General features: G+C 35.6%; 1 protein-coding gene across 1 annotated transcript in view; it reads right to left on the bottom strand.

The window, feature by feature from the left end:
- Positions 1–9,540, bottom strand: part of CPS1 (carbamoyl-phosphate synthase 1) — a 156,906-nt gene extending 147,366 nt beyond the window's left edge. The window contains exon 1 of the mRNA XM_055290483.2: positions 9,487–9,540. The gene's annotated coding sequence lies outside the window, so the exon portion shown is untranslated. The remainder of the gene's footprint in view (positions 1–9,486) is intronic.
- Positions 9,541–12,869: the final 3,329 nt, after the last annotated feature.

Below are 12,869 nucleotides of genomic sequence, written 5' to 3'. Positions count from 1 at the left end.
AAGAGAAAGTGGAAATTATTCTTGGTTCTCTGGTCTTTTCTCTCTGAGTCAACTCAATTTAATGCCTAAATGACGTTTTATTTCCACCTACTAAGTGCTAAGCCTTAGGAGATTGAAAAATGATTAAGGCTTGGTTCCTATGTTCAAAGAAATGAGAAGAGTCAAACACGTACAAAATTAGCTCCAGAGAGAGTTATTTCTTTCTCATGATTGTCCTAACACTAGCTTTATATTCCCAGTTCTATCTTCACTATAACTCCCTTTAAAAATCTTAACAGGGACATCTCACCATCTTGCGTTCAAATATGCCTAAAGCCAAACATATAATAATCTCCTCCCCCTAAAAAAGCACTCCACATTCCAAATTTACTCAGGACACTACTATTTTCTCAATAATCATGCTGTAAAAGTTAACATTTTTTTATTCATCCTTTTGTTTCTTGTCTCATAGTCAGTTAGCTACAATGTCCTGTCAAATTTTCCTGAGGAAGTTACTCAAAAAAAAAAAAGTTGTCTTGATTCCTAGTACTAACGGCACTCTATTTCAAATCCTCTTGACCTTTTTCTATTATACTCAGAAGTAATTAGGAAAATAGAGATCTGCCTCCCCCACACTCATGAACTTGGAGCTAAATGAATAACAATGTAGTAGATGCCATTGGAATAGCATCCTAGTTCACAAGGTTCACCACTGAGATTCCCAGACTTGGCACTGTTTCTGCCTTTCCTAAGGCACTATTGTTTGGTTAATACAGCCCTTCTTTGAGCTACCTTGGTGTATTTCCAATAAATTACCTTTTCTTTGACTTATTGATTTCCATTACTTTCAACCAGAAGAAACTTAACCAATACAAAAAGAAATGATTGAGCATTACATGAATTAAATCAATACATAATAAGAGGAGATAGTCTCTCAAATGTATAATATTTTACTTAAAATATTACCAAAAAGCTTAATTGTGCTGTTGACACAAAGAAATAATGTATAAGTGTAAAAACACTTTTTACGGGGATCTAAAGTAGTTCTAGGCACATCAGAGAGACTGCAATTGGATCACTAAAAAAGTTTCTGTTTTCTGCAATGGGGTAAATATGTTTTATCTGATCACAAGGCAACCTAGATAAAATGTGCCTCAAGATCATCACCTTCCATTTGTTCTAATTATATGCCCACTAAACAAGTAATTGAGTACTACTTCAAGTCTCCACAAGCAGGGTGACTTGTGTTGAGGATGTAAGCACTTTAAAGAGACAGCTTCTATTTTAAATTAACAATATCCCTATATGTTCAGTTACTGCGAACCTCATACCGAGAGTCTGATCATTCCTAAGAACACCAATAAATGCAAGCTTATGGTCCTCAAATGCTAGGGAATATAACATTAAGTGCCATGAATTCACAAGGAAAATATCAGTCTCTGAGTCCCTGATGCAACCTTCTCCCACTCCACTGCATCAAATTTTAAAGCTGTATGACTACCTCTCCCCCACAAAAAATTCTCTGTTTATTCATTTATTTTTCAGCCTTTTTTATCTGTCAAGAACATATTAGGTGATGAAGTATCGTGTTGCCCACGATACTTCGTGGGTAAGTATGGACATTGAACATGTCCATAAGATGGACAATAACAAATAATTTATTAATATTATGCTAGTAAACATAACAAAGAACAAACAGAAGGTTCTATTAAGGCACTCAAAAAGGGACTTATCCTGGTCAGGGGTATCAGGAAACACTTCCTGAAGAAATTGCATTAACGTTGGACCTGAAAGATGACCCCAGGTTACTCCTTCCAAATATATTTTTCTGTCATTGCCAGTTTAATATTTAATAGAACTTTCAACACTTCTCTCACATTCAAAATCTCTACCCACTAAGACAATAATTAAACGGAGGTGACATCTTCAGGAACCACTAGACTAGATGATCTCTTAGATCCCTTGTAGATCTAAAGAGCTCATGTTTAGTTTTCAATATGTGCATAATGTTCCATCTTATGGCAGTCCTGCAGTTAGCTGGAGGTCCCTTATATTTTTGTATGCAAGAAAAGTAAATTGCAAAGAAATGTATGTGACTGGCCTTCATTTCTAGGAAAATGATCAACTTAGTATAGGTGTTCTTGTTTATATAGTATCTTATGAACATAGAGAAATATGTGGAGAAATACAGCAAAGTATTATTAAAGGAAAGGAAAAAATATAGAAGAGGAAAAAAGGCTATTGAATAACTTAAAAATATCAAGGCTTAATTTTAATAAAAATTCAAAGGTACATATGCCATCTAATTGTGGTTTTGCCATTACTTTTAATGCCAAAAACAATTACTTTTGCACCAACGTAATATTTCTGCAAATCCGTAAAAACTGAAAATAGAGATTTTGGCATTTACCAAATAGAAATGTCATGGATAAATTACAGTATTGATTGATTAGTGACAAGATTATAGCAATTTGTATCATTGGTATCTGTTTTCATTTCAATACTATGCTTGCAATTGAGTAATGTTTAAATCTTTGTGATTTTTAAATACAATCTGTGCTACCCATTCAAAGGCTCTCTTTAATTCAGCTTCATTCTCTCTCTTCAGTTTCCTACTGCTTCCCAAATGTATCCACCAAGCACTTTTTATCAGTAGCCTCTAGTTTTTTTTTTTATCTAGAAATCATTTTATTAGAATGTTATTATTTATTAGAATATCTATTATACATTAAAGAGGCAAGAACTTTTAAAGTAAATAAATTAAAAACTTATGTTGGAAAGAATAGATTGGGAAACTAACATTTATTGCATGAGTAGCCTCTAGTTTTATGGCTCTTGTGATAGATATCAGGGTGTGTGGGGTAGGGGTGGCAGGGAAGTGAGGAAAGAAAAATGTCTTTGAATTCTACTATGCGGCAGGCCCCATGCTAGGTGCTTTTCATTCATAAATCCATTTAGTCCTTTCAATATGTTAAAACGGACATATTACCGCCTTCTCTCTTTTACAGATAAGAAAACTGAGTTAAGTAACTTCCTTGAGTCCATGACACCAAAGAAATAAAGCTGGAATTTTCACCCAGGACAGCCCATTTATAAAACTCATTCTTTTTTTTTTTTTTTTTTTTATACTTTAAGGTCTGGGATACATGTGCAGAGTGTGCAGGTTTGTTACATAGGTATACATGTGCCATGGTGGTTTGCTGCACCCATCAACCCATCATCTACATTAGGTATTTATCCTAATGCTATCCCTCCCCTACCCCTCCCCCCCCCCACGACAAGCACCATTGTGTGATGTTCCCCTCCCTGTGTCCATGGGTTCTCATAGTTCAACTCCCACTTATGAGTGAGAACATGTGGTGTTTGGTTTTCTGTTCCTGTGTTAGTTTGTTGAGAATTATGGTTTTCAGCTTCATCCATGTCCCTGCAAAGGACATGAACTCATCCCTCATTCTTTACCCACCACACTTTGTCCACTGCCTCCCTTTCCATGCTCATCTCCCATTAGTTTCCCAATGGACTCTTCATTGCGGTCATACCAGTCATGTGGGACTGCTTGCATTTTCTTGCACATGCCATTCTTTTCTCTCACCCAGTCTCCTTTTCCCAACCTTGTCCTTGTCCTTGTCCTTGTCTTCCTCCTACTGCTGCTCCTTCTTCTCCTTCCTCCTCTGTTTTTCTCTCTCTCTCTCTCTCTCTTTTTACTTTGCTTGGAATGTACTACTCCTACTCCACCTGTATATTAAGCAAATTTCTACTTGTTTCCTAAGGCTCAGCCCAGCTATCCTCTCCTGCAAGCCATCACTGGTATGACATCTCCAAACAGACTCAAGAGCTTCCTCTACGCTCCCATTATGCCTACCTTTAGACCTCTGTTGTGTGCCTTATCACTGCCAAAATTATTTGATTATTTAGCCACCAGCTCACTAAACTTTTACCTTCCCCACTCTAACTGTGAGTCATCATCAAGCAGAAGCTGTAAGTTCTTTATAACTTCAAAGCCTCAAGCAGGACCTGGAAGACATGAAAAATTTAATAAATGTGTGCTAAATGAATGAATAAATTAATTGTTCCCTTGAGTTCAGTACACAAATCCAGAGTAATTTAGAGAGGACAGGTGAGTGAACAAGACAGAATGAACGTGATAGTTTGCCCTGTTCTTAAAAGACAGCATAGTCTGTCAGATAAGTTAATTGTCTGAGGGAGGTTTTGCATCAGAATAATTAGTTGGAAAGTACAAAGTTTCAGAGACATTATATATGCTTATATATACTAAGTTTTGCATGGTGTGCCTGTAGAAGCTGAAACCTAACTCAGGAATACCCAGCCATACCAAAGATTTCCTTGTCCTTGGTGTGGCACAGAAGCTGGGATAATAGGTATTTCAATAATGACCCAAGTGGAAAAATGACTGATGATGACAAGAGACTCCTTAGTTCTTATCACTACAGTAAAGGAGGATCCCCTTCCAATAAAAATTAGATTTTATTTCCTGTCTGTTCAGTGGATGAGACTTGAGAATTGAATTTGAATTAATAGAGATTGTAAAAACTAATACTTCTTACTTTACCAGATTTGGTGTAAGTTAGGACTACTGGATTCCAAGCAACACAAAAGTACATTCAGCAACTTAAACAAGAAACACTGAAGGAGGTTTTGCACAGACAGAACAGCCAAAAAATAAGGCCTTGGAACCAACAAGAACTAGTAAAGCTCTGAGGTTCTAGGAAACAGGAGTCAATGATCTTGTCAGAATGCCATCTTTGAGCTGAATTCACTCCAATTATTTTCTTGTTACTCAACCTAACAGAGAATCTGATTGGTCCAGCATGGTTTGCTATATCCATGAATTAGCTAAGGGAGATTGGAGTATTTTTAGGTACAGTTCCATTAAGACTCCAGTCAAATAAAGATGACAAGTTCCCCGTAGAAATACTGAGGTACAGAAACCATAAAATGAGGAAACAGATAAATACATGTGGGATAACAAAAATAATATATCCACTACTTAATTATAGTTCTACCTTGCATTATTTCAAGTATAAGCTCCATGGAGACAGGAACTTTGATTAGTCTTGTTTCCTACTATATCCTCATCACTATAATATTAACTAGCATACAGTAAGCAATCAATAAATATTAGTTAAGTTAATTTAATACCTTGTTTCTAAATAAATTGCCCTTTGGTTACACTAGCTAGATATCATGTAGGTTCAAGAAAGAAAAATATATGCAGTTATTAAATATTTACAAAAATAAAACTATAGAAAAAAATCAAAGCCTGGGGCAGATTCAAACTGAAAACCCTGAATGGTCAGAAATCCATAAGAGGGCTCCAGAGGTTTATAAAGATAAAGAGCATAGTACATGTTAGAAGGAAGGCATGAGGAAGCTGTGAGAAGGGAAGGTATGTTCATTGAGTGCCTGCATTCTGACAGCTGTTCTGGTAGGTCCTTTTGCATATGCTGTTTTATTAATATGGTATACCAAAACTTTGGGGAATATACAAAAAGTAATGACTATCGTAGAATGCGGACTGCATTTCCCTCATAGTCATCTATATGGCTAGCCCTTGACCTCAGGTACCCTCCACTAAGCACACATTTGATTTGCACAATGAAGCCATTGCCTCTAGTAAAGAGCAAAGGTTCAGCATTGCTGGTCAAAGAAACGTCAATCTTTCCAGTCCATCTCTGCCTCACCTTCAGGCACACCCACTGCAGGAAATAATGCCAAGCACTTTATATGTGCCTGCATGAACATTCATTCTTTGGATTACTGGATAAAGAAAATATACAATGGAATAATATTTAGCCATAAAAAGAATGAAATCATGTCTTTTGCAGCAACATGGATGGGAATGAAGACCATTATCTTAAGTGAATTAACTCAGACACTGAAAATGAAAGACCTCATGTCCTCATTGACAAGTGAGAGCTAAATAATGTGCCCACGTGGACCCAGAGTGTAGAATAAAAGACACTGTAGAATAAAAGACACCACTGTGCAATATATCCATGGAACAAAACTGCACTTGTACCTCTTACATCTATACAAAAAAATTAACAAAGTGTGCAAACACCACAACCAACTTGCCTCTATGGGTTATTCCTTCTCCAGTATCCCCCAAAGTTGTTAGCAACAAACCACTCACTCTGTCCTAAAATAAAGTCTGCTGGTTTAAGGCAGCAAAGAAGGTATTTCCAGTTGGTTCTCTATACTAACAGTAAGGTCCAGAAAAAACATAAAGGACTTCACATTACCTAGCCCATGCTTATTTTACAGATGACAAAACAGAAGCTTAGATAAGAAAAGAGAGTTGCCCAATATCTCACAGCTAGTTAGTGTTAGGGCCAGGACTTTAACCTGGATCTCCCATTTTCTAATTAAGTTATTTTCTTATTTCACAAGAGTTTGCTCAGATGTTGGAATTCCATGGTAGCTTTAAGTTGTTTACAATAAATAATGGATTAACTGCTTTAATTATGGATTAATATAATTTTTCACTTTAATTATTGATATCTGTCAGAACATTTTTCACAATCAAATGATTTCCAATACAACAGAGCACTTTTACCTGCTCATAAGAACCCAAGACCAAGTCACAGATTTATCATAAGGTATTTTAATTAGGGGGTGCTCTATTTTATATTTGAGGTCTCACCAAGACGGTGGTATGCTCTTTCTAATTATATAAGATGGTGATGAGGTCCATGAACCCAAGAAGTGATAGCAACTGTCCACTATTATCTCTGGAGATTTTTTAGATCATTACAACCTCAACCATTCAGATAAGGATGTTCATTGGTAGCCAATCCAATAGCACCATCTGGTTGACAGAAGCAAAGGCATGCAACAGAAACTATGAGACCAGAATAAATTGTTATGATTCCAGAGTATCTCACTCACATTTTAGATTCAAAATTTATGGAATGAAAATGTAATTCTCTTGGCCTTTTTCTTTAATTATCATATCAGTCAGATTTCTGACTTGCAAACAACAAAATCTACTCTGGCTAAAGTTAAAACACAATTCTTAAAAATAACACTTAACTACATCAAAGCTTGATCCTTAAAATACAAGAATGATAAATTGGGCTTTATCAAAACTTAAAAATTTAACTTCAAAGGCATTGTTAAGAACATGAAAACATAAAACACCGATTGGCAGAAAATATTTGTAAATCATATTACTGGTAAAGACATGCATCCAGAATATATCAAGAACTTTGGCGATCTGCACATGGACCCCTTGAAGTATTCAACACTCGCATGTGAAGAAGTTACCCAAGGCTAGGAAAAGAATCACCTGGAAAGATCAGAGGGAACAGAAAAACTAAAAGACCTCCTAATTCACAGAGTATTAGAGTCAGAAGAGCCTTGCCTCAATAGTGGGAAATAATTAGCCATAGTCTATATATGGGTCTGACTCCACCTAAGAAGTCACAAGAGCAAGATCCACAAGGCTCAAACTGTGACCTAGAACAAAGCTTAAGGATATTTATAATAAAACAAAAATCTCTAGCATCAAATAAATCACAGTATCTGACATCCAATAAAAAATTACCAGGCATGCAAAGAAGCAGGAAATATAATTCATAATGTGGAGAAAAATAAGTCAATCAAAACTAACCCAGAACTGACTCAAATTTTAGAATTGACAAGGAAATTAAAGTAGTTATTATGACTTAATTTCATAAGTTCAAGCAGTTACGCAGAGTCATGAGAGATATTTTTAAAAACAAGCATTAAACTTACAGAGATAAAAACTACAATGTCTGATATTAAAAATCTGCTGCATGGGATTAACTCCGAAGTATACATTGCAGAAGAAGAGAGCAGTGAACTCAAACACATAGCGATGGAAACTCTGTAAAATGCAACATGAAAAGAAAAAGAATTTTTTTAAAAAATGAACAAAGCAATAGTAAGCTGTTAGGCAACTTCAAGTGGTCCAACATATGACTCCCCAAAAGGGAGAAATTAGGGAACAGAAAACTATGTGAAAATCAGTGGTGAAAATCTTCTAAATTTTATAAAAACTATAAACCAATAGTAGAAGCAAGCTCAATGGTCCTCAAGCACAAGAAACATGAAGAAAACTACACCAAGGAATATTATAATAAAATTGCCCAAAACCATTAATAAAGAGAAAAATCTTGAAAATTGAGAAAAAAGGAAACGTGGAAAGAAAAAAGATGAGGATGAAAGGATGATTAAGGATTAAGGATAAACATATTTAAATTACTAGAAAAAAAATCTGTCAATCTCGGATTCTGTAACAAGGAAATCTTTCAAAAAATTAGCCATTAGAGAAATGCAAGTTGTAGCTACCATGAGATGATACTACCTACCTATAAGAATGGCTACAATTTGAAATACTAGCCTTGGCAAATGTTGGTTAGTTCCTCAAAGAATTGGAACTCCTATACACAACTGGTGGGAATATAAAATGTTGCAACCACTTTGGTAAACAATTTTGAAGCTTCATAAAAAGCCTAACATACGCTCACCACATGATCCACCATTGGATCCCCTTTTTCCCCCAAGAGAAATGACAACATATGCCCATAAAACTTTTGCACATGAATGCTCTTAGCAGCTTTATTTTGCAGTAGCTAAAAACAAACCCAAATATTCTGATATTCATACAGGTGAGTGAGTAAAAAACATTGTAGTACATTCATACCATGGAATATTCAGCAATGAAAAGAAATGAACCATTGATTGCCAAACACAACAACAGGGAGGAACCTCAAAATAATTATGTTTGGGGAAAGAAGCTAGACAAAAAATAATCCATACCGTATGATTCCATCTGTATAAAATTTTAGAATTCAAACTAATGTATAGTGACTGAAATAGATCAAGTCAACTAGAGACAGAGAGGGTAGGCAAAAAGGAGAGATAATGAAAAGGCATTAAGAAATATTGAGTGTGCATGTTCTCACTTGTAAGTGGGAGTTGAACAATGAGAACACATGGACACAGGGAGGGGAACATCACACACTGGGGCCCGTCGGGGGGTGGAGGGCAAGGGGAAGGAGAGCATTAAGGACCAATACCTAATGCATGTGGGGCTTAAAACCTAGATGACGGGTTGATAGGTGCGGCAAACCACCATGGCACATATATACCTATGTAACAAACCTGCATGTTCTGCACATGTATCTCAGAACTTAAAGTAAAATAAAATAAAGAAACACTGGGTGTGATGGCTAGATTAACTATCTTGACTCTGGTAATAGTCTCACAGATGTATACATATGTAAAAGTGCATCAAATTAAATACTTTATAAGTACAATTTATTGGATGTCAATTATACATTAATAAACTTTTTTAAATATATGTGTTTTATATTTATCAAAGTTATATAAATTTAGCAAAATCAATACCGAGGCATACATCACCATCTTAGGATAAACTGGAATACATGAATAAATCAGAAATTTGATTTAAAAATATAAGTAAATAAACAATGACGATTTGTATTTCTCAGAACTTACCTGAGGAATATAACAATAAGCACATAGATGTGTTTCCGGGAACGTGACAGAGACAGGCTGATGAGAAAACCACAGCTACCACAGCTGCCTCTGAGCACCGTATGCTGGAACGCATCTCTGGTTATATCCCTACAACCCAGAACAACGCCATTTTTTCATTAGGAACTTTTGCATAAATCATTGCCCTCCCCCGCAACAAAGCCAGATACCTCTTCCAACATTTTCATCAGGAAAATGCAAACTTCACTGCTCCCTCATACTGGATGCTTTTGAACTAAAGTTTCAATTGGGTTCATCTGACTGGTGGGGCTTGGGTCATGTGCCTGTATCTAGATGCAAGCAAGGCTGGGAATTCAAGTTCAAAATCCATGTAGGGCAGGAAATACTCATACTGTGTCAGTTTCTCCATCATTTCTGAAGGCCATTTAGAAGATAATGGGTAGCCGCAAATAATGATAGTTTTCAATTACAATAATTACTCAGAATTAGACCTATGCCAAACTACTAACATTTCTTTAAGCATCACTTTCTAGGAAAGAAAATTTTGTACACTACAGTATTTCAAACTTCAGATGCAACATCTTTTTAATGTTTATTATTGATACTAAAGTGATGAATTACAGTTTCACTTTCAGAATGGCATCAAAAGAATATGAAATATATTAGGAATACTTTAGATGCACATAGTCTATTCATTTTTAAAGAATTTTCATATAACTTATCTGTAGTTTCAGAAAGTGGGATTACACCTTGGGCAAAATGCAATCAGTTCTCCAGAAGTTGAATTAAAGTATTAAATAGCAACTCTGATAAGGCAAAATTAATAATGTGTAAAGATGGGACAGTTATACAAAGAGCAAGGAACAACTTGGCACAAGTTGATAAACACATCTAATTTTCTACAGAAACTCATCAAGAAACTTAAGATTGTATTCTGATTTTTTAAGACCATTTCAGAAGAAAATCTTAACTCTGCTGGTTTCAATCACATAATTGGTGAGAGAAGGGTAGGAACTAAAGATGTTTTTAAGGCTTTCATTTGGAATTAATAAAAACCTTAAAAAACACAAGAGGAGAAAATTTTGAGGTTAAGATAATGAGCTGAATTTGGTAAATTTAGATTTAAAGGGGCCTGCAGGTCACCCACCTGGAAAGGTTCAGCATTCAGAAACGTTGGTCGGGAATTTAGGAAACACGGAATTGTCAGCGTCAGTTCTCAATCTTTATTTTGTTTGTATTTTGTAATAATGAGAATTTAATTCAGAAAAAAAAAGTAGCTGAAGCTTAAATAAGTTAGAAACTTAGTTCTCTCTCATGTCTGTTAAGTACAGCAGTTGGGCAGCTATGAGGCTCCACAGAAGAAGAGACCCTGTTCCTTTTCTTATGTGACTTCCTTTCCCAAGGTCCAACATGGCTGCTGGTGTCTCAGCCATCATATCTGTATTCCAGTCATCTAGAAAAAAGAAAGAAGAAAAAGTAGCAAGCCATTCCCTTTGGAGACACTTTCTGTAAGCTGCACATTACTTCCACCTTCATTCCATTGGCCAGAACATAGTAAACGGCCACACCTATCTACAAGAATGGTTGGGAAATATAGTCTTTATTCTAACCACCCATCTACCTACTCGAAAAATCTGGTCTTCTTTTACTAAGGAAAAGGAAGAGAACAGATATTGAGCAATAATTAGCATTTGGCTAACATACCTAGGACAAATGGCTCTAGCAATACTATCTCTCCCACTAAAGAAATTAAGTGGCAGTAACAGCATCATCATAGAGATCACCGCAAATCTAGTCTAATTTATACAATTAGAAACTCACTATAGTTGGCACCTTGAGAAATATTAGTGACAAATCTCTGAAAAGACACAACAGACCACAACATACAAAAATGTCAGGGCATCATGACTATACAGAACCATATATGGTTCTTAAACTATATGGCACTTAAACTATCATAGCATTACCATCAGCAGTCTACTGCTACTAATCACTTTTTATAGGGGAAAATGAACAAATTTCAGTCACATAGATAGCATGTATAATGGCCTGGGTCTGACATATAATTATGATATGAAATTAGAAACGGTGGCTAACAGTTACCAAAGGTATAAAACTCTTAATTTTGGATGACCATTTGGTTGGCCAGTTCAAACTACAGCATAGCCATAAGAGTTTTGACAAAATTATTTAAGACATCCTTCTAACTGAGAACTTCATGCTGTTTTACATCACACATTCCTCTAGGAAAAAAATTCAAAAGCTACATGCTGTGATTATTCAGGTACAAAAAGAAAACTGGAAGAAACAACAATCAGGAAGAAAAAAGGCTAAACTCTGTAAATGGAATAACTGCTATCATTTTTCTTTGCCATTACCTTGACAATAAAAGGGTTCTATGGAGGCTCCTGATTTATGGTCCTTTCAGGCAGTCACTGCTCAACAAAGCCACATTGATTTCCCTGGATTCAAGGTGGGGCAGTTCAAGGCCATTAACAATTGCAATTCACACATCTATTGGTTGATATCTATGAATTGTATCTGATCCAGACCAAATTTATGAATTGGGCTGATCTTAGTCTACTTGTCTTATCATCGACAAATAGAAACCTTTACTTTACAAGATGTCATGAGCACACCATGGACTTCTGACCTATGCCTGTGCTAGCTCTCTGGTTTGGAGACCTTAAGACTCTCTTTGAAGATTATGCACCAATAAAGTATATTAGTCTTTGATACAACTAAACGTTTAACTGCTGAGAACAGTATAATTACAGCAAGACTAACTTAAAAGAATTTAGTGAAAAAGTTCAATGTGTTTGTCTTGGGCTTTCCTTAGGTTAGTGTTATTAATAAAGTGTAATTATAAGGTCCTTTATGAAATATTTCCTCCTTTGTAAAACGTCATATGGAAAATATGCAGAGAAATAAAATAGGGATATAGAAAAGACTAAGCCAAAACTCAGCACCAATAGACATATATTAATATATGCATAAAGACAAAGAATAGAGACAGGAAAAGGACATTAGAAAAAAGCAAGCTAATATTTTAATAAATAACTGATATAGAATAAGAAAAGCCTGACATCATAGATGTGGTAAAGAGATGAATTTGAAAAATATTGAAGAAACAAAGAAAAATTGAAGTCTTAACTATATAGCTGGGGTCTATCATTTAAAAGCTTTCTGCAGATGATAGCATGAGCTGAGTTGTGAAGGACAAGTAGGAGATGATAGAGAGAACAGCATATATAAAGATAGCAAGACCTGATCCAGTAGCCCATCTGGAGCACTGCATGCAAAAGATGAGGTGGGGGTATGAGGTAGAGATAACCAGAGTTCAAATCATCATGTGCTTAATTCAGTAAGGCAGAGTTTAGTTT

This window comes from Symphalangus syndactylus, chromosome 8, assembly GCF_028878055.3.
Source record: "Symphalangus syndactylus isolate Jambi chromosome 8, NHGRI_mSymSyn1-v2.1_pri, whole genome shotgun sequence".
Taxonomy (NCBI): Eukaryota; Metazoa; Chordata; class Mammalia; order Primates; family Hylobatidae; genus Symphalangus; species Symphalangus syndactylus.
Note: the sequence above shows the minus strand (reverse complement) of the source record. Positions and strands in the feature narration are given on the sequence as shown.